This window comes from Sinocyclocheilus grahami, unplaced genomic scaffold (assembly GCF_001515645.1).
Source record: "Sinocyclocheilus grahami isolate Dianchi unplaced genomic scaffold, SAMN03320097.WGS_v1.1 scaffold1407.1, whole genome shotgun sequence".
In the NCBI taxonomy this organism is placed as follows: Eukaryota; Metazoa; Chordata; class Actinopteri; order Cypriniformes; family Cyprinidae; genus Sinocyclocheilus; species Sinocyclocheilus grahami.
This window is the reverse complement of record NW_015506586.1, coordinates 176647-199010: the sequence shown is the minus strand read 5'-3', so window position 1 is coordinate 199010 and position 22364 is coordinate 176647. Positions and strand designations below refer to the sequence as shown.

Below are 22364 nucleotides of genomic sequence, written 5' to 3'. Positions count from 1 at the left end.
GGGACAGGATTTATTCAGCACAGCCTCCTTCAAAATAACAGCCTTATAATCATGCAATTTGATTAAATCCAATTGTTAAAAACAAATATGCTGTTATAAAACACGCAGTTCCATTTTTGGCAAGCGGATCTTTTCCTAAAGAGTTAAGATTGAAAGTTGATCATTCTTCTGCAGAAGTTGACAATAAAGCGACGAGACGAAAGAAGTGGAACTAATATAGCCTACAAACAGGCTTAATGTCAGGAAAAACACGTCGGATCATTTTTGTTCTACAATGCACGAAAGCAGATCTTATTGTGTTTCAACAGCGTCCTCTTGTGGTGATATTAATAAAAGAAAAGCCTGCTGCTTTAAAGTATTTCCCACCACATTTAGGTAGGGTCGCTTTATACATTTGTTTTATAGCTATATAAAACAAAATCATAACGTGTTATAAATTGTTAACATATAGCCTATGCAAATTTAATTCTAAAATGCAAACAGAAGATAAGATATAAGGCTATTGCTTATTTTAAATATTTAGACATTTTTTTTCAAGGATGCATGTCTGCATAAATAGTCTCATCGTCATTTTAAAGTTCTATTAAGCGCCTAACACAACGTGCGCATTTGAACACGATGGCACTGCAGCATGCGCCATTCTAATGCAACTCTAAACTGCTCTCTCTCTATCTGCATGTGAGTGTGCCTTAATCTGCTTATGGAAATGTGTAGAACAGCGGGGAATCTCTAACATCCCAGAGCGGCTCCTGTTTTGGCTGAATTGTTAATTGTCGCAGTTCTAAATAATAGTTAGCAGCTTGTGAAAGAAACAAGTTTCTTCATATTAAACTCAAAATACATGTTTTGACTAGGACTGGTGTTTTAGAAATAAAGAATTGCCTGACAACTGAAAACTAATAAACATAAAAAAACTAATAAATAGAAATAATAAGTAAAAACAAACATGTAGGCTAAGTAAAATTAAATTAAAGCATATGATCTAAATGAATAATCGAAAATAACTACAAATGTTTCATTCGTTAGTGTTTTTATGTTTTCATAAAACAAATTCAGTGCGTGCCAACACATATACACAGACACGAACACAACAATTGCATAAAACATTCTTTGAAGTGAGAGTTAGAATTATTCAAGCATTAAGCCCTAAAATTAGGAGCTACAAATTAGTAGGCATAAGAGGGGGAAGAGCGAGAAACAGAAACAGGAGAGAGAGAGAGAGTTTCTCCACTAGGGGCCGTGCTGACTGCAGATCAAAATATGACAAATAACACTGCTTAATATATCAGCATGATAACGGTATCCAATTTATATAGGTGCTTATAAAATATTTCAGAAGCAACGGCGGGCAAAATCAACAAAATTAAACATTAAAACAAACAAAAAATGAAATTTTGCAATTCATCAGTAGCTACATAACCAGTTTGACCTCATTTGAAACCTGACATGACAGTTTATCACAATCATCTTTAGAATTCATTTAAGAATTCACTTAAAAAAAAAATCCAATGTCTCAATTTTGCAGATAACAAGCACACATTTGTGTGTGTTAATTGTACTTTATTATAACATACGTTTTAAAGATTAAAAGCAATTAAAAACACTTGAAAATCAAACGTTTGTTCCCTCCCCCCAAAGTTTTCCAGACAGCCGCGAACTGTCAACAAGTAGACATCTACTGTACACGTATAATATATAAAACAAACAATCAAGCAAAAAAAAAAAAAGAATTGCTTGAATAAATAACGCAGCTTCCTAAAAACGCATATTAATCAACCACCAATATTTTAAAATAACTAACATGCAACTCGCTATTTAAATCTCTAATTAATATCCTGTCCCAGCAGACAGACACGCACAGACGCCGAGCATCACACACCAGAGTTACTTACATTTAAGAGTTACTTAGTTCCGTCTGCCTCCCGGGAGGATCCTCACAGGCGCGCCCGGCGAACAGGCGCTCTTCCCGGCTGCGCTCTCCTCCGGCGGCCGCTCTCATGATCCATCAGCGTCCACTCGCTCCGTGTGCCCGCTCAGAGTGCTCGCTGCGCGGCTGCTCTCACCCGCCTCAGTCCCTCTACAGCTCCACGCCATCTGAAAAGGGGCCGATTGAAAAAGAAGAAGAATGCATCAAGAACAACAAAAGTCACTTATAGCAAGTATACAATACCCCCCCACCAAACATAATGAGAAAGGAGAAAGCTTTATATTTTTTCACTGCGTATTCAGAGATAATTTGAAGCCATTGTTTCTGGCACAGATGGCTCTTTTTAATACAATAACACTGTGAGCTCCACCAACAATAAAAAATCTAAAGCCTTCTCCTGAATAACAGTTTTTGTTCGCTCTTGTAAAGGGCCAACAAAAGCAGTCGTGAGGTAATGGGCTGGCTTTTTTCAAACGCAAAGAATGGCTATTTGATAAAGATTTTACTTCAGAAAATACACTGCCATGGCATGTATAACCGGGGAACATTCAGTGCTTCCATAAATGTATCACAACAACAGCAACAAGAAACCACTATATAAAATACATTTGAATAAATATATAATAACAATCGTTGTTGTTGTTGTTGTTGTTGTTGTTATTATTATTTCCTTTTCATAATCAAGTCATGGTATAATATAATGACAGTTGTAAAAACAATGATATAATCCATCAGTTTAGAAGTGTTATGAATTTATTAAATCCCAATTACTGTTTTTCTACTAGGAGCTTGCATGTTTTTCTACTTGCATGTACTTAAATGCATTGCTGAATTTGCAAATGTCATGTCTAATTAATAAGCTTTGAAATATCTAACAAGAGAAGTTTAAATTGAAAATGATGCTTTGAAGCAAGGATCCCGGTCTGATTCGGTGTCGTCTTCACACTTTGGCTCTGGTTGGGTCAGCGCTCTTATGGGTTTTGACAGGGCACTGGGGTAGAAAGGAACAGGGGGAAGACAAAAGGCCTCCGCGGGAAAAGTTGTTGGTTGGCGGCTGTGTGTTTGTCTACCTTTCTATAGGAATTATGGGCTGCCTCGTCCTCCCTATACCTTCGTAGTGACAGTAATCCACTGCACTGACTGTGGAGGCTTTGTCTACTCATACAACACGGTTCAGTGTTAATCTCTACGGTGCTGCTACAAAAGAAAAGCAATAATGACTTCAATCAAAATACTACCCTGACTAATGAGCTTGCAAAGGTGCAGGCAAATAAAACAGATCGCGTGTAGGCCGTAATAATAATAATAATAAAACAACAAAACAAAAAGAACAGTGATAGTCGAACATCTAATGATTTGTCAAAAAGTAAATAATTTCACAGAAAAAAACCCTCCTTTATTATTGTTAATAGGCTTAACAGATTGCTTTGCTGATCCTAATGCTACAATCAAAGTCAGATGATGGGCTGATGCTTCAGCAGCCATTTAAACGATGACAAAACAAATGGCGGAAATGACAGAACTGCAGTCAGATCGGCTGTAGTTCACTTCTGCGTAGCAATTCGTCGAATACTAATGCGTTTCAGATGGAGTCGGCCTGCATCACTGATATATGAATGAATGGCCGTTCATTTCCATATGCATGAGAGTGTGTTCTCGCTGCTATTTTGTGGCCATTATGGTTACACAAGCCCAGCTTAATGGGAGGATGACACTTTAGACCCCTGTGCTCTTCCTTTTGGGCCCCGCTGAATCTGTAATCAAGGGGAAGCATTTCAGGGTTCGAGACCTGTCAGTCACAGCCTGACTGAACCTCCGTGTGAACTTCTTCAAGGGCTGAATGAACAGAGCTCCAGTGGGACCAGACGACTAGACACTCCCCATGTGTTATTAATGTACCATAATAACATGCATGTTATTAAATTAGCTCACTGTTGTGGCCATGTTACATAAATTGCTTCATCTGAAAAGAAAACGGGAGTAGACCGCATTATTCCTATGTTCACATATCGTTCATTGAGGCATAAAAGTGATCATTCATTCGTAATGTTGTCTATATGTACAAATGTAAAAACAAACCAAAAAAAAAAAACATGATATGAAAATGTCCAGGTTCCATTTCACCACAAAATCACATGATTTTTAAGCTTTATTTATTTATACATACATACAGTACATGCATACATACTAAAAAACAGCATAAACAAATACTACCATGATGTATAAATACTATATTTTATAATACTATCTATAAATAATCTATAATACTTTATTTATTGTTTGTTTGTACAAAAAATTAAAATATAGAAATATGGAAATTGTAGATGAGAAATTCTTGAATTCATGCAAATCACAGTTAAAAAAACATCAATAATATAATCAAAATATAATTTATAAAAATGACTATAAAAATATATAACTTGAATTTTGAACTTTTTTGTGATATATATATATATATATATATATATATATATATATATTAGGGGTGTAACGATCCATTGATATGGATCGATACATCGATTAAATGTCTAATAATACGATGTATCGATGCCAGACGTAAAATATCTATATCTGTAACATAAATAGGCAGCTTATTTTGACACTGTCCACATTTTCACATTTTCCGTGCTTTCCTTAAAGTGAAAGCAGACTAAAAGAAAACTTCTGAAAAAAAAGTTTTTTTTAGCACTGAGCCCATAGTAGCAACCAAAAAAGTATCAAATACAGTTTTAACAGCTTTATTTTTTTTATTTTTTTCTACATGAATGTATTTGTTTCTACAACTGGAGTACCTCGTTTGTGTAGTTTCCTAATGAGGATTTACATTATTTTACACATTGCATATTTTAGCACAGAAACCTGAAATACTGTCTTGACTCATATCTTAAGATTACTGATCTTGTGTGTGACTTAATTTTTTTGTTTTTTCAATTATTTATTTTTCTTTATTATTTAAAAAAAAAGTGTAGGCCTATTTTTTGTTGTGAATGTCCCAAATGAGGAACAGGATGTGAAAATTCAAGATAAATGTTCATGTTATATGTTTTGGTTGCATTTGTGAGTTAATAAAAATGTAGATGGTTGTTTAAAATAGGTATATAATGTAATAGTATCGATATATCGATCAATATTCTCCTGTATTGAATCGTATCGAAATCGTATCGTAGAATTTTTTGACGTATCTGCAAATATCGTATCGCTGGGTATGAGAATCTATATCGTATCGTATCGTGACGAACCATCCGATATACACCCCTAATATATATATAACTAGTGAAGCATGGTGGTGGCAGCATCATGCTGTGGGGGTGTTTTTCAGCTGCAGGGACAGGACGACTGGTTGCAATCGAGGGAAAGATGAATGCGGTCAAGTACAGGGATATCCTGGACGAAAACCTTCTCCAGAGTGCTCCGGACCTCAGACTGGGCCGAAGGTTTATCTTCCAACAAGACAATGACCCTAAGCACACCGCTAAAATAACGAAGGAGTGGCTTCCCAACAACTCTGTGACTGTTCTTGAATGGCCCAGCCAGAGCCCTGACTTAAACCCAATTGAGCATCTCTGGAGAGACCTAAAAATGGCTGTCCACCAACGTTTACCATCCAACCTGACAGAACTGGAGAGGATCTGCAAGGAGGAATGGCAGAGGATCCCCAAATCCAGGTGTGAAAAACTTGTTGCATCTTTCCCAACCTAAATCTATGCCTTTTAATTTCTATGCATCTGTGCATTTTACTTTTTTATACTGATCATAAATCACTCAAGATAAACCTTCATCTTTCTAAATATAAAATGCCAAGACCGTTTATTGGTCCTAATTCATGTAGGATGTTTCAGAGTTTCCACGCTTTCATGGTGACAGCACTCTTCCAAATTAGTAAGCTGAAACTCATCATGCTTAACTAAAGGCTTGTAATGTTTTGTGTGGGATGTTTTTACATTCATATGACAGAAAATATATGTAATTCACTGAGATTATCACTTCTCTGTGTGTGATCTACCTGCCACATAGACTAAACATCCTGAAAACAGTTTTAACAGCGGGAGAACACAGGATCAAAACCATCACAGCCACTTCCTTAGTTAAAGGCACGAGCCAGGACCAAGTGATGAAAGCCTTGAGATTCATATACAGTCAGGAGGAAATGCAGGCGAAGTTATCTGCAGAGTTACATCATAGACTGTGGATGTGCTTCAGGCTACCAGTATAGCGAAACACTTTTGAGCCATAAGTTCATCTTCATTTGATTATATGTAAGTGCTCTAAGTGGGAAAAAAATCTATAACACCTTTGTTAAGGAAGATCTCAAAGGTCAGATTGACGACACGACTGCAAAGACATTTCCAAAGCAGTGAATAGCAGGTCTGTGTGTGCATATTCATTTTCTAGGTATTCTGAGGTGTCTTAGGACCTCAGGGTCTTCTTGCTTTTGAAATGTTTAATTAAATGACTTTGCCTCATCATCAGGAACATGAAACGAAAGAGGGAAAACAGTTTGTCCAACCTCCAGAACAACACAAAAGACATTATTCGAAATCACCACCTACAGCAAATAAGGTGCAAAGAACATATGGCTTATATTTACCCATCTTGTCGCGCTCCAGTTGAATTCAATTAAAAGGCGTCTGACTTGGAAATATAGAGTGCCGTGACACTAAGCTGACACACTCTGGTGCCTTAAAATACACTGGGTTTTCCAACCAATCCAATTCAGTATTGATTAGGTCACTGACACACAACCAAAGACTCCCTTGAGTGGCATCAACAACCCAGTGTCAGTAGCAATTTGCGATATTTGAATAGCCGTTCATTGTCTTAACAAAACAAATGCAGCACCATCAAGGTGTGAACAACTAAACCAATGGAAGCCAATGAAACTTGCTGTAGTGACGCTACAATGTTCTGGATGGCTGCCAGGGCATTGCTATATGGTTGCTAGGATGATCTCGATAGTTGCTAGGGCATTTTCCGGGTCTTCTGGGTGGTTGCTAGTTGGTTACATACTGGTCTACATCAAAAGAGCACCATCAAGGTGTGAACAACCAACTGAACTTGTCATAATGGTGCTAGGATATTCTGGATGGCTGCCAGGGAGTTGCTATTTGGTTGCTAGGGTTTTCTTGATGGTTGCTATGGCATTTTTTAAATATTTTGCTAGTAGGTTACATACTGGTCTACATCAAATGAGCCACATCAAGGTCACATTAAGGTGTGAACAACTAAGCCATTGAAAACCAATTGAACTTACCGAAACGATGCTAGGGCTTCCTGGATACTTGACAAGGAATAGTTATGTCACTGCTAGGGTGATCTCAATAGTTGCTGGGACATTTTCTGGGTCTTCTGTGTGTCTGCTAGTTGGTTACATAATGGTCTACATCAAAAAAGACACATCAAGGTGGGAACAACTAACCCAATAGAAACCATTTGAACTTGTCACAATGATGCTAGAATGTTCTGGACAATTCTCAGGGCATGGCTATGTGGTTGCTAGGGTGATCTCCATAGTTTCTGGGATTTTTTATGGATTTCTGTGTGGTTGCTAGTTAGTTACATATTGGTCTACATCATTAAAGCCACATTAAGGTGTGAACAACTAACCCATTAAAAACCAATTGAACTTTCTGAAATGCTAGGATGCTAGAATGCTAGGGCGTTCTGGATGCTTGACAAGGAATTGCTATGTCATTTCTAGGGTGATCTCGATGGTTGCCAGGGCATTTTCTGGGTGGCTACTAGTTGGTTACATACTGGTCAACGTCAAAAGAGCCACATCAAGGTGTGAACAATTAACCCAATATAAACCGATTTAACTTGTTGCAATGAAGCTTGGTTTTTCTGGGTGATTCCCAGGACATTTATTTGTGGTTGCTATGTGTCTCTCAGGTGCCTATTTCAATGTCCACCAGACTTTTCTAAGTCCAGATGAGTATGTTTCCTCAATAAACTACAGAAATCAAGGCCTGTAACACAAATTTTAGGGTAAGTTACTTGTTTAATAGAGTTGTTCAAAATCCTTAACCCTAAATATAAATAATACTAGTAGCAATGCTAGCTTGTTAGCCTCAAGCACTAAAAATCACGGCTGACTTAGCAGTAGTAAGAAATACATTTCAAGTAACTGAAAATTGCTCCGAACAAATTGGCAAACATTTCTGACAGAGTCTCTAAGAAAACCACGTGCCTCTTAATCAAAGTGTATAGACACAAACACAAGACACAGGTGCTATCAAAAAGCCAGATAGGGCTTTTAGCACAGAGGAATCATACGGAAACAGGGCTCCAGCAACCCTCATATAATGAAGAGATAGATAACAGAACACTTGCTCACTGTAACGGCAATAATAGATCCGTATAAATTGCATGGGGTTGCTGATGCATTGACACAGTGCTTACTAGACAGATACTCCAATAGCAGACATACCGATGGGTTTTGTTTACCGGCCAATTTGAATTCAAATAAAGCTTTGCTTTCGCTGACTGCACATCATTATCCATGAGACTATAATCCCACCAGCAAATCCTACAGCTTCCAGAGCCAGACCTTTTGTTTGGGATTACTGGAAGCTTAGCCTATAACAAAGAGAAATGAGGCATTTCCCTCATCTGCCGCAATTAAGTGTGAAGAGTTGTTTCAAATCCAGATGAGAAACTGGACACAACACAGGATGATACCTCTTAGACTTTGGTGACATGGGCGATGGCAGGTGTCCCTTGCATTTCCATTTTTTATGAATGTCATAGGAAATAGTCTTTGAGAACATATCATAAACTCAGAATCCAACATCATGGACACCTTGGCTTTTCTTGGTCCTTGATTGTCTTTTGTTTGCCTTGTTTCTTTGAACAGTAATATTTATATTAAAGATTTTCAAATAGTGAATTTGATTCTAGAAAAAAGTTCAAGATTTTATTCTTCACTAATCAGCTAATAGCCTATTGATACCTAAGCGGTGTTGGGGGTAACGCATTACAAGTAAGGCGATTTGCGTAATCAGATTACTTTTTTAAAGTAACTAGTAAAGTAATGCATTACTTTTTAATTTAGAAGGAAATATCTGAGTTACTTTTTCAAATAAGTTACCTTGTTTCCCATGACTTGACTGACAGCTCTCGTGTTGCCATGTTGAGAGAAATCGGGAGTAAGTGCAGAGGTGGTGTGTGCGCTGTGTGAACACAATGCTTACTGTAGTTGTAGACTAAATATGAACATGTATTTATTTACTGATCTCACCTGCACAAAAACAGATTCAGTATTCCTCAAAATAAATAAAAACAGTCAAATGAAAACTCATTATATTATACAAACATGCAATAATTAGCTATGTTAAATAAGACAAATATCATTTATGTATTTAATCCCATTTTATTAATCCATGTCTTTGCTACTGACCTTCGATGATCCAATTCAACCATACTAAGCAAAAATGACACATTTGTGTTTCATTTTTGTTATTGCTGAATAGTGTTGAACTTTCTTCTCCAGCGTCATATTCTTCATGCAATTAGTTTGAGCTGCACCCTCTACTGTACAGACATGAATTTACATTTCCTTTAGTCTGAGGCGTATTCATTTCACTTTTGTTGTGAAAAGGGCTTTTACATTTGTAAAAGAAGAACTTTTTTATATTAAAAACAAACAAGCAAGCCCTGCCCAGATTTAAAAAGTAACTCAAAAGTAACATAACGCATTACTTTCCATAAAAACTAACTAAGTAATGTAATTAGTTACTTTTTAGGGAGTAATGCAATATTGCAATGCATTACTTTTAAAAGTAACTTTTCCCAACACTGTACCTAAGCATTTGGCTTCTTGGGTTATTGAGTTGCTCAGGGTTCTTGAGTTCCTGTATTGTCATTTGAAGATTTAAAAAGCTCTTGCTGCACATGATGGGTTGTTCAGATTTAGAGTATTGCCTTTCGGGTTCATAAATGTACCATAGATTGTTTTTATGAAAAAAACTAGAGATTCAAATGTTCTTTGTGGAATTTCTGATTGGAACCTCTATTATTTAGAGTGCAGGACAAAAAAAAAACTCCATCTTTATTGAACATTTCACTAACCAATTCGTTACTGAAACCACAACCTTACTAAAACTGCATTCTCCTACAAACTTCCCCTCAGACTGACACTGTTAATTGGAGAGTTTCCACACATCACGGACTTGGGGAGCATGTGACTCAGTCAATCTCTGGCCTCGTTGAAGTGTTTGAATGGGCCGCTTGTTCCCAGTAGAGGAAACGCACAGTGTTCCAGCGCTGGCAGGTTGTGCGGAGATATCTGTATGGACACTGGCTCTGGACCACCATCTGAGATGAGCAGAGACTGGGTTTGATGGCTGTCCAGTGCACCGGATCAATACAGCTATCTTGTGGACTTTTTCTCAAGCGAAGGGAAATCCAGCAAAAAATAAAGACCGGCCTTGTGTGATTAGAGGAAGATCAATGTGGTGTCGCACCCCTTCCAGATCACAGACAAAAAGCGACAATGGCCAGTTTTTGGAGATGCTATTAGGCTGTTCTAAATTACACTGAAAACACATTTATGTTGGGGTGGTTAGATGAGACAACGTCTTCTTCTGAACAATTTGCAGACTTTCAGTTAATTGTAGCTATATATATATGACAAGTATTTTACTTATATATTTGTATGGAAAATGGAATAGAAGACCTGCAGGAAAGAAAAATCGCAAAAAGAGATTTTAGAGTTTGAGAAAATACCTCAGAAGTATCACCAAGTTTTGTCAGATTTTCCAAGTCTGAAATAAAATGCCAGATATTTCAATAAAGATGTGGTTTTCTCATGAATATATTTATTACATCTGAGACAAACTCGAAACCTCATGAGCTTTAAATAGCAACCAATTAGAAATAAAAATTCACTGGCAAACATTAGGCAAGCCATAGCATACTTTGAGATAATATAGAGATATTTTCTGAAGCTAAAAGATATATTTGTGAGATTCCTTGGATTTTTTTCTCAGGAGATATAAAACGAAATGTCTCAGTTTATTCTTCCTTTACAGTAATCCCATTGCTGTCTAGGAAAAACAATTGAGAGTCCAAGAGTAATAGTAATTTTTCTTTCTCACAGGTTTGGTAACAGCTATTTCTTTTGCAGTTTTATTTAATTCCTAAGAAATTTAAAACATTTAAGACACGAATGAACCCTATGTGTCTTGTGAGCAATGAAAGAGCAACCTCCGAGCAATAAATGCTCCTCTAGCGAGGTGTGTATTTAGTGGCAGATGCTAAGCTCATGTGAAGGCTATAATTATTATCATAAAATAAAATGACTTCAAAGCTTCACCGGTTTTTAAGACACATTCAAGATATAGTTCCTAAAACTCCAAATAGGCTTCCTTAATGAACTCAAGCTCCTAATTGGATTTTTAAAAGTTTCATACAGAAAAAAAAAAACACAATTAACTCAGAGCATCGAGTCAGGCTTGAGCGCCTCCCGTGAGTAACATTCACTCATGTACACACACTTCATGACCGAACTGCAGGGAGGTCTCGTGCTCAGACGGACCGGCCGTGACTCCACGCGCTTTTCTTTGCCCCTTGTTTATACTGTAGTTGTAGAATTTCACAACTAGCCCATAAATACCACCAGCTCATGGGAAGATAAAATCACAAGTGTTTGCCTGTGTGTGAAAAGCAAAGAAAACGTGAGTTATGGAGGCGTAGGAACGTCCACTCCGCTGTGGGAAACGGCCTACGTTACGACACTCTCCTTTAAATGCCATCATAAAGCACACACGCGCGTTTACACTCACTGACAAGTGCATGCAACAGTTTGCGGCATCTGTGTGTGTGTGCGTGAGCTGTTCCATCACCTCCCACTGTTAACATCTGCTCCGTTTAACACTGCCATGTAACTCTGCCACACTGATACATGCTAATAGAATCAAATGAATCACGCTGCCAGCTCTTATCACGTTACATGCTCTGCTCATACGCTGATAGATGGCATTAATACAGCTCCAGCAGAAAGAGAGTGCATTGACGTGAAGAGCTTACTAAGAAAATCTAGTTTCAGTGCAAAAAAGATGAGCATTTTTCTTTTTAAGACACTAACAGATCTGTAGTCAACGGTAACTGTTTTGACAAATGGCAATATCCCCGTTTTTTTATGTAATGTTATTATATATTGTGCCTATATCATATAACAGACTTATTGTTCTTACAAGCAAGACATTTTACTTAAGCATCACCTTTTTCACAAATGTTTCTCCTGAAATTCCTTAGACACAAATGAGACAATCCTTGACATACAGCACACATATTGAGCTAAGACAGATCTTAAAATATGTGTTTTCTAGAGGCTCAGAGGAGGTCGCAGTAATGTCTCAAACTGTGCTCCGACAACTGTACTGTCTGCGGTCAAAATGGACAAATCGCTAGATGAGAAACCAAATGCTTAATCCAATCAATTTTTAGAGCTTTATACTCTTGCAGTATATTCTTAAAAAAAATAATGGTTCCTAAATGGGGTTTTCGCAGCAATGCCATAGAAGAACCATTGTGGGTTCTCCAAAAATATTTCAATGAGAAGTTCTTAGTTTGAAGAAAATGTTAATAATCTAAATAACCTTTTTTTTTACATTACAAAGTACCTTTTGTTAAATAGAAAGTTTCCATTGATGCTAAAGATTCTTCACAGAACCATAGATTCCAATAAAGAACCTTTATTTTTAAGAGTGTAGAAGAACCATTCAGTGAACAGCTCTTAAAATAAACATTTTTTTCCTTTCCTTTTTTAATGTAAAGAATCCATAATAAATCCATCAGTACTTCCATTTTTTTTCACTATAAAGAACATTTGTGCTATTGAAAGATTCCATGGATCTTAAATGTTCTTCAAAGAACCACCAATGCCAGTAAAGAAACTTTTAAGACTGTACGATTTTCTAAAGATATCTAAAGATATTTCTAAAGATAAATCCGACGCAAATGCACTTAATGATAGACCACTAAGAACTCCATCGAGACTCCTGAGAAAGTCACCTTCTGAGCAATAAACCGTCCTGGCTGACATCTTTAACCAGAGTGCAGTTTCAGACATTGTCATGCTCTCTTTTGAATCTCGAGTGAGATTACTAAGGTCTTTTTTTTCTCAGGAAGATATCTATACACTTAAATCTCTGTTTAATCTCATTGTGGTGTCTGAGAAATAATGGCTTTCAAACCAAATGTGAGATAAAAAATCAGTGTAAACAAACATCGTTTTTGTATTGTTACAACCAAGATACAACTCTCAGGTCTGTTTTGGCAGCTCCTTCGTTTTACTTGCCAAAACTTGGTCACAGAAGCGCCGTCACTGTCCTTTAGATGAGGAGATCTCCAGAACGAGATCGTCCATCGGCAGGGACAATGACAGCTGCCTGCATCTGACCCAGTATTGATGCACCAGCATTTGGATCCCGTCCTGACACACATCCAAGACACGACCGCCCCAGTCCTGCATTGATGTTTGTGCAAAATCAATAAAAATGATCTTGGGAGTCCATACGCCATTTGGCAGCTCCATTTTGTGATGTCTTCTTAAAGAATATAGGAGACATACTGTACAATGGGCCAGTCGAGCGCATGTAATTTGTCAAGCTAATCTGCTGCAGTCTTACATTGATTTTTTCCCCTTTCTTTTCGGACTCCTTAGCCTCTGGTCATTACAGCACAAAAACGTACTTAATCATACAGTGTGTTAATGTACGGGTCACAATAACGTCCATTTTCTTGCCCTCTGGTAATTTCTTGGCTTTCTTCGCCTTTGCTCAAAAATCTTTTTTATGGGTCAGTGTCCCTCTGCAGCTAATGTTGGGAAGATGCTCAGGACGGGCCGAACGGCTGAGTGCATCTCAATATTTGTGCTAATATATGTCATTCATTTAATAATAAATGGGATAAAATACACATAGTCTGATTATATTTAGGATGGAATTTTGACCACATAAATTTGAATTACACCAACCCAATGAGCCTGATTATTTTCGAGTAAATCTTCGTAAATCCATTCTTGCATTAATTGCTGCATTCCCTTTATTGTAACAATTTATGTAAAAAATGGTTTGTGAAGGAAATTGATTTCATGAATGAAGCCAAATGATGTAGAAATCTCCTAAAGAGCTATGCAAGTACATTTTAATGTGGATACTAACCATACACAATGGTTAGTTCTGACTCTGAATTCAGAAAGTGGTTTCAAAATGCCAGTAAATGCACACTAGTGACCACAAGTGGAAACAGCATTTGGTTTGACTTAATGTACGTAATTAGCAGAATTTATAGGAATATGCTGGGTTCAATACAAGTCAAGCTCAATTTTGACTTAATGTTGATTACAACAAAAAAATATATTTCAACTCATCCCTCATTTTCTTTAATTAAGCAAACATTTAGGTTGAACTGTAAAAAAAAAAGTAAAATTAGTAAGTCATGGCAACATATGGTTTCACATTGCGTAACGAATTTCAACTTCATTTATTACGTTATGGTAGATTCAACTAGACAATATATGTTTATTATTATTATTATTATTAACTATACTTAATTTAAGGCAGCAACTTTTGTCTTTTTAAGTTGAAGTAGGTGGAAATGTTTACAATATAAGTAAATCGGTCTGATTTTTCAGAATTTCATTTTTTAAATTTATGTTAAACCATGTACTATTTGAGTTGAAAAGGGTTTCAGGGTTTCATCATGGCAACATTGCATATTGCATACATATTGCGTCTATAACATTGAGTATTTTAATGTTTACGATGGGCTCCATTCACTTCTATTGTAAGTACCTCCGAGTTCTGCACTGAAATACTTTTAATAAATGCACTAAAAAGGGTTTTATTAAAAAAGGGCCTTGTGTTGTGGCTTAAACCATCCTTTACCTGTCTTGGCTTAGCGCTCGCTGCGGCAGCATTGACCACCAGTGCATTAAATGCATCTCTTAAGAGCGCGATAATGCAGCGAGACCCTAAACCCGGGCGCAAAACACGGCATTACGCTTCTCCCAACGTACTCTAGCGTGCTGTTTCCATAAGGGCGCAAACAGATGGGGAATTGTTACTATCTGGCATCTTTTTAAATAATCTAGGTATATCCATTGCACTTGGATGTTGCCGCTTTTGAATCTGTGTTTGTCCTGTTTGCCAAACCTATCATTTACACCAGGGCTCTTAAAGGAAGAAAAGCCCCCCTCTTATGGCATATGTGTCACCCTCTCTCTTTAAAGCTTTACCCCTTGTGCACTTATCTGCTCCAGTCAAATGTATTTCTTATCGAGAAGGGGAAAAAAAGTCCATGAAGCTGCCTGACAATACGGCGTTATCAAATTTCCTCAGCCCAGTCGGCGTGTCATTCAGTCAGTCAGATGGTCTCGGGTTTGATTGATGGATGGGCTTTGCGACAAATAAAACCTGGATCAACAGCTTTGCACCTCTCTCCTCATCGGAGACCCGCGCGAAACATTCCTCCGTAACAAAGGCGGGATTACGGATGCATTAGCCCGCCATCGACCACGGGCCTTCTAGTGCTGTCAATACTTTGCACATAATAACCTGAAGCCACGATAAGGAAACAAAAGGAGGGGAGATAGGAGCGAAAAATAAATCAATGGCCGAGTGAGGGAAAGTTTTTTCAAAGACACACATGCGCCGTCAGAGCGGGGGGGCGAATTTTCCACCGCCACTGCCGGATAATGGCCTCTGACATGAGGACAATGAGCCCTGAGGGTCCATCGGCGGTCAGTCGAGCGGCCACGATGGGCTCCGATAAGGGCCGGGACGAGTGTCCGCTCGCACCACATTCAATTACGCCATTAATCTCTGCATTAGGAGCCACCGACTTGAGCTGCTTTTATGCCCGGGTTCTGATGCGTCTCGAGACGCCTTCCAGATATATCCTTTCGTATGGATTAAACGATATCCTTTCTGCTCGATGCCGGTGTACAACTCACTCCAAATCTTTCGCGCTTTCCTTGGAAAAGCCGCGTGGCGTATCTGTAATGGCACTTCAAAGTAATCGGCGAAGGCTTCAGCAAATGACTGACTGAGAGGGGCCCAAGGTAATTGTTTCACCAATCCTAATTAATTAATTTCCTCCACCCTGTTTGCGCCGGCGTTCACACGGTTAGGGGCTGCCTCGGCAGGTAATAATAAATAAATAACTGAAGGCAGGCTCTGGAAAATTAATGAGAAAAGAGAAAAGAGGCCCTGCATGTTCTGTCTGCCGAGGACCGGCACACAAAGACACAATAAACCGGCGAACAAACAGGTCCTTAGAAAAAACTCACCCAGAAACAGTGAGCAAATTCAATTACAGAAGTAATTAGAAGATATAGGGCGAGACTGCCTTTTGGGACTGTGCCAGGAAACATGAATTAATAAGACAGAATAGGAGGAGGCCGTTGTAGTAATTAAGAGGCAATCACCTATGTCAATGAATACCTAAAAACAGGATGGAGAACTATTAATTCAGTGATCAAAAATATTTTGAAGATGATTAATACAGCAAATTCATTTAAAAAGACTAATTTATGGAAAGATAGCAAGACAATTGCACATAATGTGCTCTTTCTGGCATTTATATTGCTAATTAAATTTCGATCATTTGCAGAGGCATTCTCAAATCTGTAAAACAGCACAGACAGCATTTGCCAAAAATGGTCTCAGCCGCTTGTAGATAGGGTACATAGAAACGCATTAGGCAGAGAATTTTCTTAATTTCATTAAAAAAAAAACAATAGTGTTTACTTTTTGAAATAAAATAATTATACGCTGATAAAAATGTGTGTGAAATACAACAAAAGCATTACAAATAAACATTCCATTATAGTTTATAATTATATAGTTTATTAACATTATAGTTAACTAAAACTATTTAAAAAAAGAAATTTAAAATAAAATGAAAAAAAATATATATAAACTTATTTTAGTTTAGCTAAACATTTCACTTCATTTTCAACATTTCAAACATTTCATTTTCATTTAGTTTGACCAATAATGCAATAAAAATAAAATTAGAATTTACATAGATATTAAATAATAATAATAATAATAATAATAATAATAATAAAATGATGAAAATTTTAACTAAAATTTTAATTAAAATTAAAAATGAATAAATAACACACACACACACACACACACACACACACACACACACACACACACAAAACAGTACTTCAGTGATACTAAAATAACACAGGTTACAAAAAAAATGTTTTGCAGTGATGCCACAGAAGAAGCATTTAAAAGACCTGTTTTTTTTTCTTAGTGTGAAGAACATTTTAATGATCTAAAGAACCTTTTCAAACTAAAAGATCCTCTTATGCATTGAAAAGGTTCCATGGATTTTAAAGATTCTTGATGGAACCATCAATGCCGACAAAGAACCTTTATTTTCAAGAGTGACCAATAAAAGAAAAAGAAGTATGAAACAAATCACAGAAATGAGGACATGTAGAATGACATGTTAGTTTACGCCCTGCATTAAAAAAAAACGAATGCATCTCAAAACATGATCAGAAACAAATACGACTCCAAGCCAGATGGTCTAATTTTGAGAGGAGATATTAAAGTAAATGCAATTTAGTCATATTCAAATTCCTCCATCTAAAGGACAAAATAGATGCTAAATTTGAGGGCTGCTTTAATTTTACCTTAAAGATCTTTGGGACGGATCAGTCATTCTTTCAGTAAAATGGCAGATTTCCCCTACGCGACATTAACATATTCATATGCGTTAGCGGTTAAAGCCATTTTTGCAGATACGAGAGGCAAATTCCACTTAATATTATCAGAAGCCAGAATCTGACGGCATAAAAGACCAATTGCCTGAGGGGAAGGGATAACACTAATATGCTTTCAAATTTCAGCGCAGTATTTACACCGCGAGGTATATCATTTACTGCGGCGAGCTCGATGGACACGAAGGGCCGTGCGGTTTAGCGACTTCAATTATCACTTAAATAGACTTAATATTGAAGATCAAAACCACGAGTGTTGACTTGACTGAAGTCCAGAAGAGGCCTAATGCTCGGCCAGTCAGCAAAACAAACGGACTTAGCCACGCAATTAGCACCGAACGCCCTCGTATCAGCGGCGATCAAACACTCGCTCCATTTCCGCCAAAGTTTATGTGCGCCGTGTCAAAACCTTAAATGGTTTATCCCGATTCGAGCCTTCGCCGAGACGCCTAATTTTCTATTCAAAGCTATTGGAGGCCCGTTCGGATAAATGAGAGTGATTAAAACCAAGATTGCAACAACATAAGTTGTCGCTCAAGAACATTCGAGGGACATCTGGTGTCACAGAGACCTGAGACAGTTAACAGGGAGATGAGAAGTTTCCCTCTTCACAGCCTGGCATCCAGTTGGCACGCGGCGCTTTGGTTGAATGCCAGCAAGGCTGCCATCTGTGTCCTTTAACCCTAAAGTGATTTGAGATTCAGCTCCGTAAACAAGAAGTGCTGCGACTCGCGAGCGTTTCCTGTCATTCACAACCAGCCTAAATGAGCGCCATCAATTAGAAAAGTGCTCAAATTAAATCCCTTTTCTCTTCAATACGCAAGAAATTGTGGTGAAATTGAAACTCGAGGGTAACAAATGATGGGCGACCTTTGATTGAAATCTCACAGGAAACTACAATATACAGATTCGCTCACTTTCAAACACTTTTGTTTGTTTTGCTTGGATTAATATTTAATACAGACACTATTGCTGTTGCTAATACCAATCCTAATTCACCAAATGTGAGTTTTCACTTGGCGTACGCTAAAACGGGTGAAGAAGTCCTTTAAGCTTGAGCCGACCTAGATTACCCTAGCAACCGCATGGCCATTCCTTAGCAAGACTCTAAAAACACCCAGAACACCTTAGCAACTGCATAGCAAAGCGCTGGCAACAAAGCCCTAGGATTGTGATGGAGTTTTGATTGGGCAAACAACACTCACATGTTCTTCATTAAATAATAATAATAATGATGATTATTATTATTAGTAGTAGTATACTTTGATGTTATTGTTCTAAACAATAATAGCAATTGAAATAATAGTTATTAAAATTAATAATTAAAAAAATTAGTAACAACAACAATACTTCAACAATAATTTAAATGATAAATGTTGTTAATAAAATATGTATTATTATTATTATACTTTGTTGTTGTTGTAAACAGTAATAACAATTTAAATACAACTTATTAATATTATTATTTAATTAAAAATTACTATGAACATCAACAATAATAATTATAATAATTATAATAATAATAATAATAATAATAATAATAATAATTATAATAATGTCAAAAATAAAGATGTCACAAATGTAAGACCTGTTTTATTAGGGCTATTTTTTGTTGTTGTTCTTCTTGTTTGTTGTTGTTGTTTATCAAAAATAATAACAATTATAAGTTATAAAAGTTAATAATTATAAAAAATATCAATAATAATAACAACTAACAACAACAATAATAAAGATAATAATTAAAAAATATTTTTAAGATGTCACGAGTGTAAGAATTATTTTAGTACAGCTAATATTATTATTATTATTATTATTAAACATGTCACAAGTGATTATTAGTATAATTGTCACAACTGTAAGTATTAGTTTAGTACAGCTAATTTTGTTTATTTTCCAACTGAAATCTCAACAAACATTGAAGTTATGTGTTTTCATAAAACATTTTGTTTCAAATCAAACAACATATTTATAGGAGAATCTGTTGACTAATAAGAATCTCAGGCGCTGTTGTACTATTGAGTCCAAACTGAGTCAAAGTCAGTGTTCTTCTGCATTGAAATTGACTCTAGAGTCTTTGGGCATGGCTCAGCTCTGCCGACTCATTTTCCTTACAGTTCTGACCACCTCGGCACAAAGCACGAGAAGGCCTTTGGCTTCTGATTACAGTCTCATCTGCGCTTCGCTGACACCTCAAAGCCCTGCCAGGTAAAATTGCCGTCTCCCCCTTGGCCCCCCTTTTGTAACATCAAGCTCTGTATCCCAGCCCGGCTGCACCTCTCGCTGGCTCATTCTTTACCCAAATGACAGTGTTTTGGCCCAGTAATGGCTCTCATTTTCTCAGCGCCCAGCGGTAGCCTCACTTTTCATCAGGCTGGATCACTACAGCAGGTCTTCCTCTCAGTCGAGCACTAAAGAGCCCCGACACCCCCTATAAACAAATACATCATCTACATCATCATCTCGCCCCCTACACAAATACCAGCATAGACACAGTCTCAACCGCTAACACTGACAACACTGCCACTCGCGTGTTACTTACACACATGTGACCCTGGACCACAAAACCAGTCATAAGGGTCCATTTTTTGAAATTGAGATTTATACATAATCTGAAAGCTGAATAAATACCCTTTCAATTGATGTATGGTTTGTTAAGATCTGACAATATTTGGCCGAGATACAACTATTTGAAAATCTGAAATCTGAGGGTGCAAAAAAATCTAAATATTGAGAAAATCGGCTTTAAAGTTGTCTAAATGAAGTTCTTAGCAATGCATATTACCAATCAAAAATTAAGTTTTGATATATTTATGGTAGGAAATTTACAAAATATCTTCATGGAACATGATCTTTACTTAATATCCTAATGATTTTTGGCATAAAAGAAAAAACGATAATTTTGACCCATACAATGTATTGTTGGCTATTGCTACAAATATACCCGTGCTTTTGTGCTCCAGGGTCACATATGGGACAAGAAAACAGTACCAAAGAAAGTCATCTATCTAATTATTTAAGATTTGAGTGAAAATGTATAGAAATCTGATCAAGTTATGCATGGTATACCATGTATGGCAGACATTATAATTTTATGTCACTAATTCATAAAATGTATTTTTTAACCTTTTAATGTCAAGTGAAAAATCTAGAGCCCAGCACTCAACTTTCTATTTTTTTTTAAAGAAAATTCAAACTTAGTGTTTATTACATTGTAATTACATATGTAGTACTGTGTAATAACTAATGAATAACATTTCTTAAATATACACCTATGCTTCACACATTTCATAAAAGTCTCATTTACTTGTTCCGACTCTGAGAAAAGCTCGACCTGCTGGCTAGTCACCAGAATGCCGACATGACATGAATCAAATCCATACATCTTGATTTGGGTGACAGTCACAGCCTTTGAGATTTGAAAAGCTCAGTGGTTTCTTTTGCCTTTTGTGGAAGCAAAATTAAACAACTGTTGTTGACCTTCATTATATGGGAACAGACAGCCAGTGTACTGCGGCCGTACCCTGGGGACACACCATCCTGACCAGCCTCCCCAGAGAGAGTGCCAGGAATCCCTGTAATCCCACAACACACACACCTCACCTACATTTTACATGCAAACAAATGTGTATCAATTACCACTGCTCAATACAATTATTCCATTTCAGTGTGCTTCCATTTAAACCTATCAGAGTGACACAGGATGTCATAAAGTCAGACTACAGAAGTACAAAGAAAACATTGCAATGTAGATGTTTAATTGTTATTGATCGTTTATTGATTTTGTTTATTGATTGATTATAGATACACATACTGATTAGCAACTAATAAACAACATGTATTAAATATAGAATTATGTTTAGCAACTTCTAAATAATTTTTGTTAGTGTTAGTTTAACTATTTTACATTAAATACATGAAACAACCAAATTAATGAAAACTCTTCATTATTTAAATTTTTTTGTCAAGTGAAAACTTAAGAAAATTAAAACACCAAAATGAGTGTTTATAACACTGTAATTACATATGTAAGTACTGTGTAATAACTAATGAACAAAATGTTTCAAATAGAATGTTCAGCAACTTCTAAATATTTTTTGTGAGTATTATTTTAATTTAGATTCGTTACATTTACATTAAAAGAAATGCTTGCTGAATTTGTGAAACGTTGTGCATAGGATCATTGTTTTAAAGAAAATTCACAAATGTAAGTACTGTGTAATAACTAATAAACAGCATGTATTCATATATAATTACGATCAGCAACTTCTAAATAGGTTTTGTTAGTGTTATTATACAATTCTATTAATTTCGCTTACATTACAATACTATTAAAACTACTGTTTTAATTATTAAACTACCATCAAAATATTTTTTCATTCAGTAAAAAAACCTAGATCCCAGCAAACCAACCTTTTTGGAGTATCATGGACTCAGATGAGAGATGCATGGTAATTGTTTTAAATAAAATTCTAACTTTAAATGTTTATTACATAGTAATTACATATGTAAGTGCATAATACCTAACGGACAAAACAAAAAGTAAATATTTTGTTGTAAATATAAATACTCTCTGTTAGTTTTATTTTAAATGTAATCTTTTTTTATATACACTACATGTAACATTAATGTAAAATTCCAAGAACTCTAAAGGGATTCAATTCAAAGTCAAATGAAAAAAAAGGCTACATC

The 22364-nt window shown here is 36.4% G+C and overlaps 1 protein-coding gene across 7 annotated transcripts in view; it reads right to left on the bottom strand.

Annotated features, from left to right (window-relative positions):
* Positions 1-22364, bottom strand: part of LOC107570032 (transcription factor Sox-2) — a 53013-nt gene that overhangs the window by 27127 nt on the left and 3522 nt on the right. For 6 of the 7 annotated variants that reach the window (XR_001606980.1, XR_001606981.1, XR_001606984.1 and 3 more), the window contains exon 2: positions 1893-2094. The gene's annotated coding sequence lies outside the window, so the exon portion shown is untranslated. Of the gene's footprint in view, positions 1-1892; positions 2095-7178; positions 7202-22364 lie in introns of those variants that run through there. The other variant, XM_016256227.1, reaches the window with a different exon arrangement.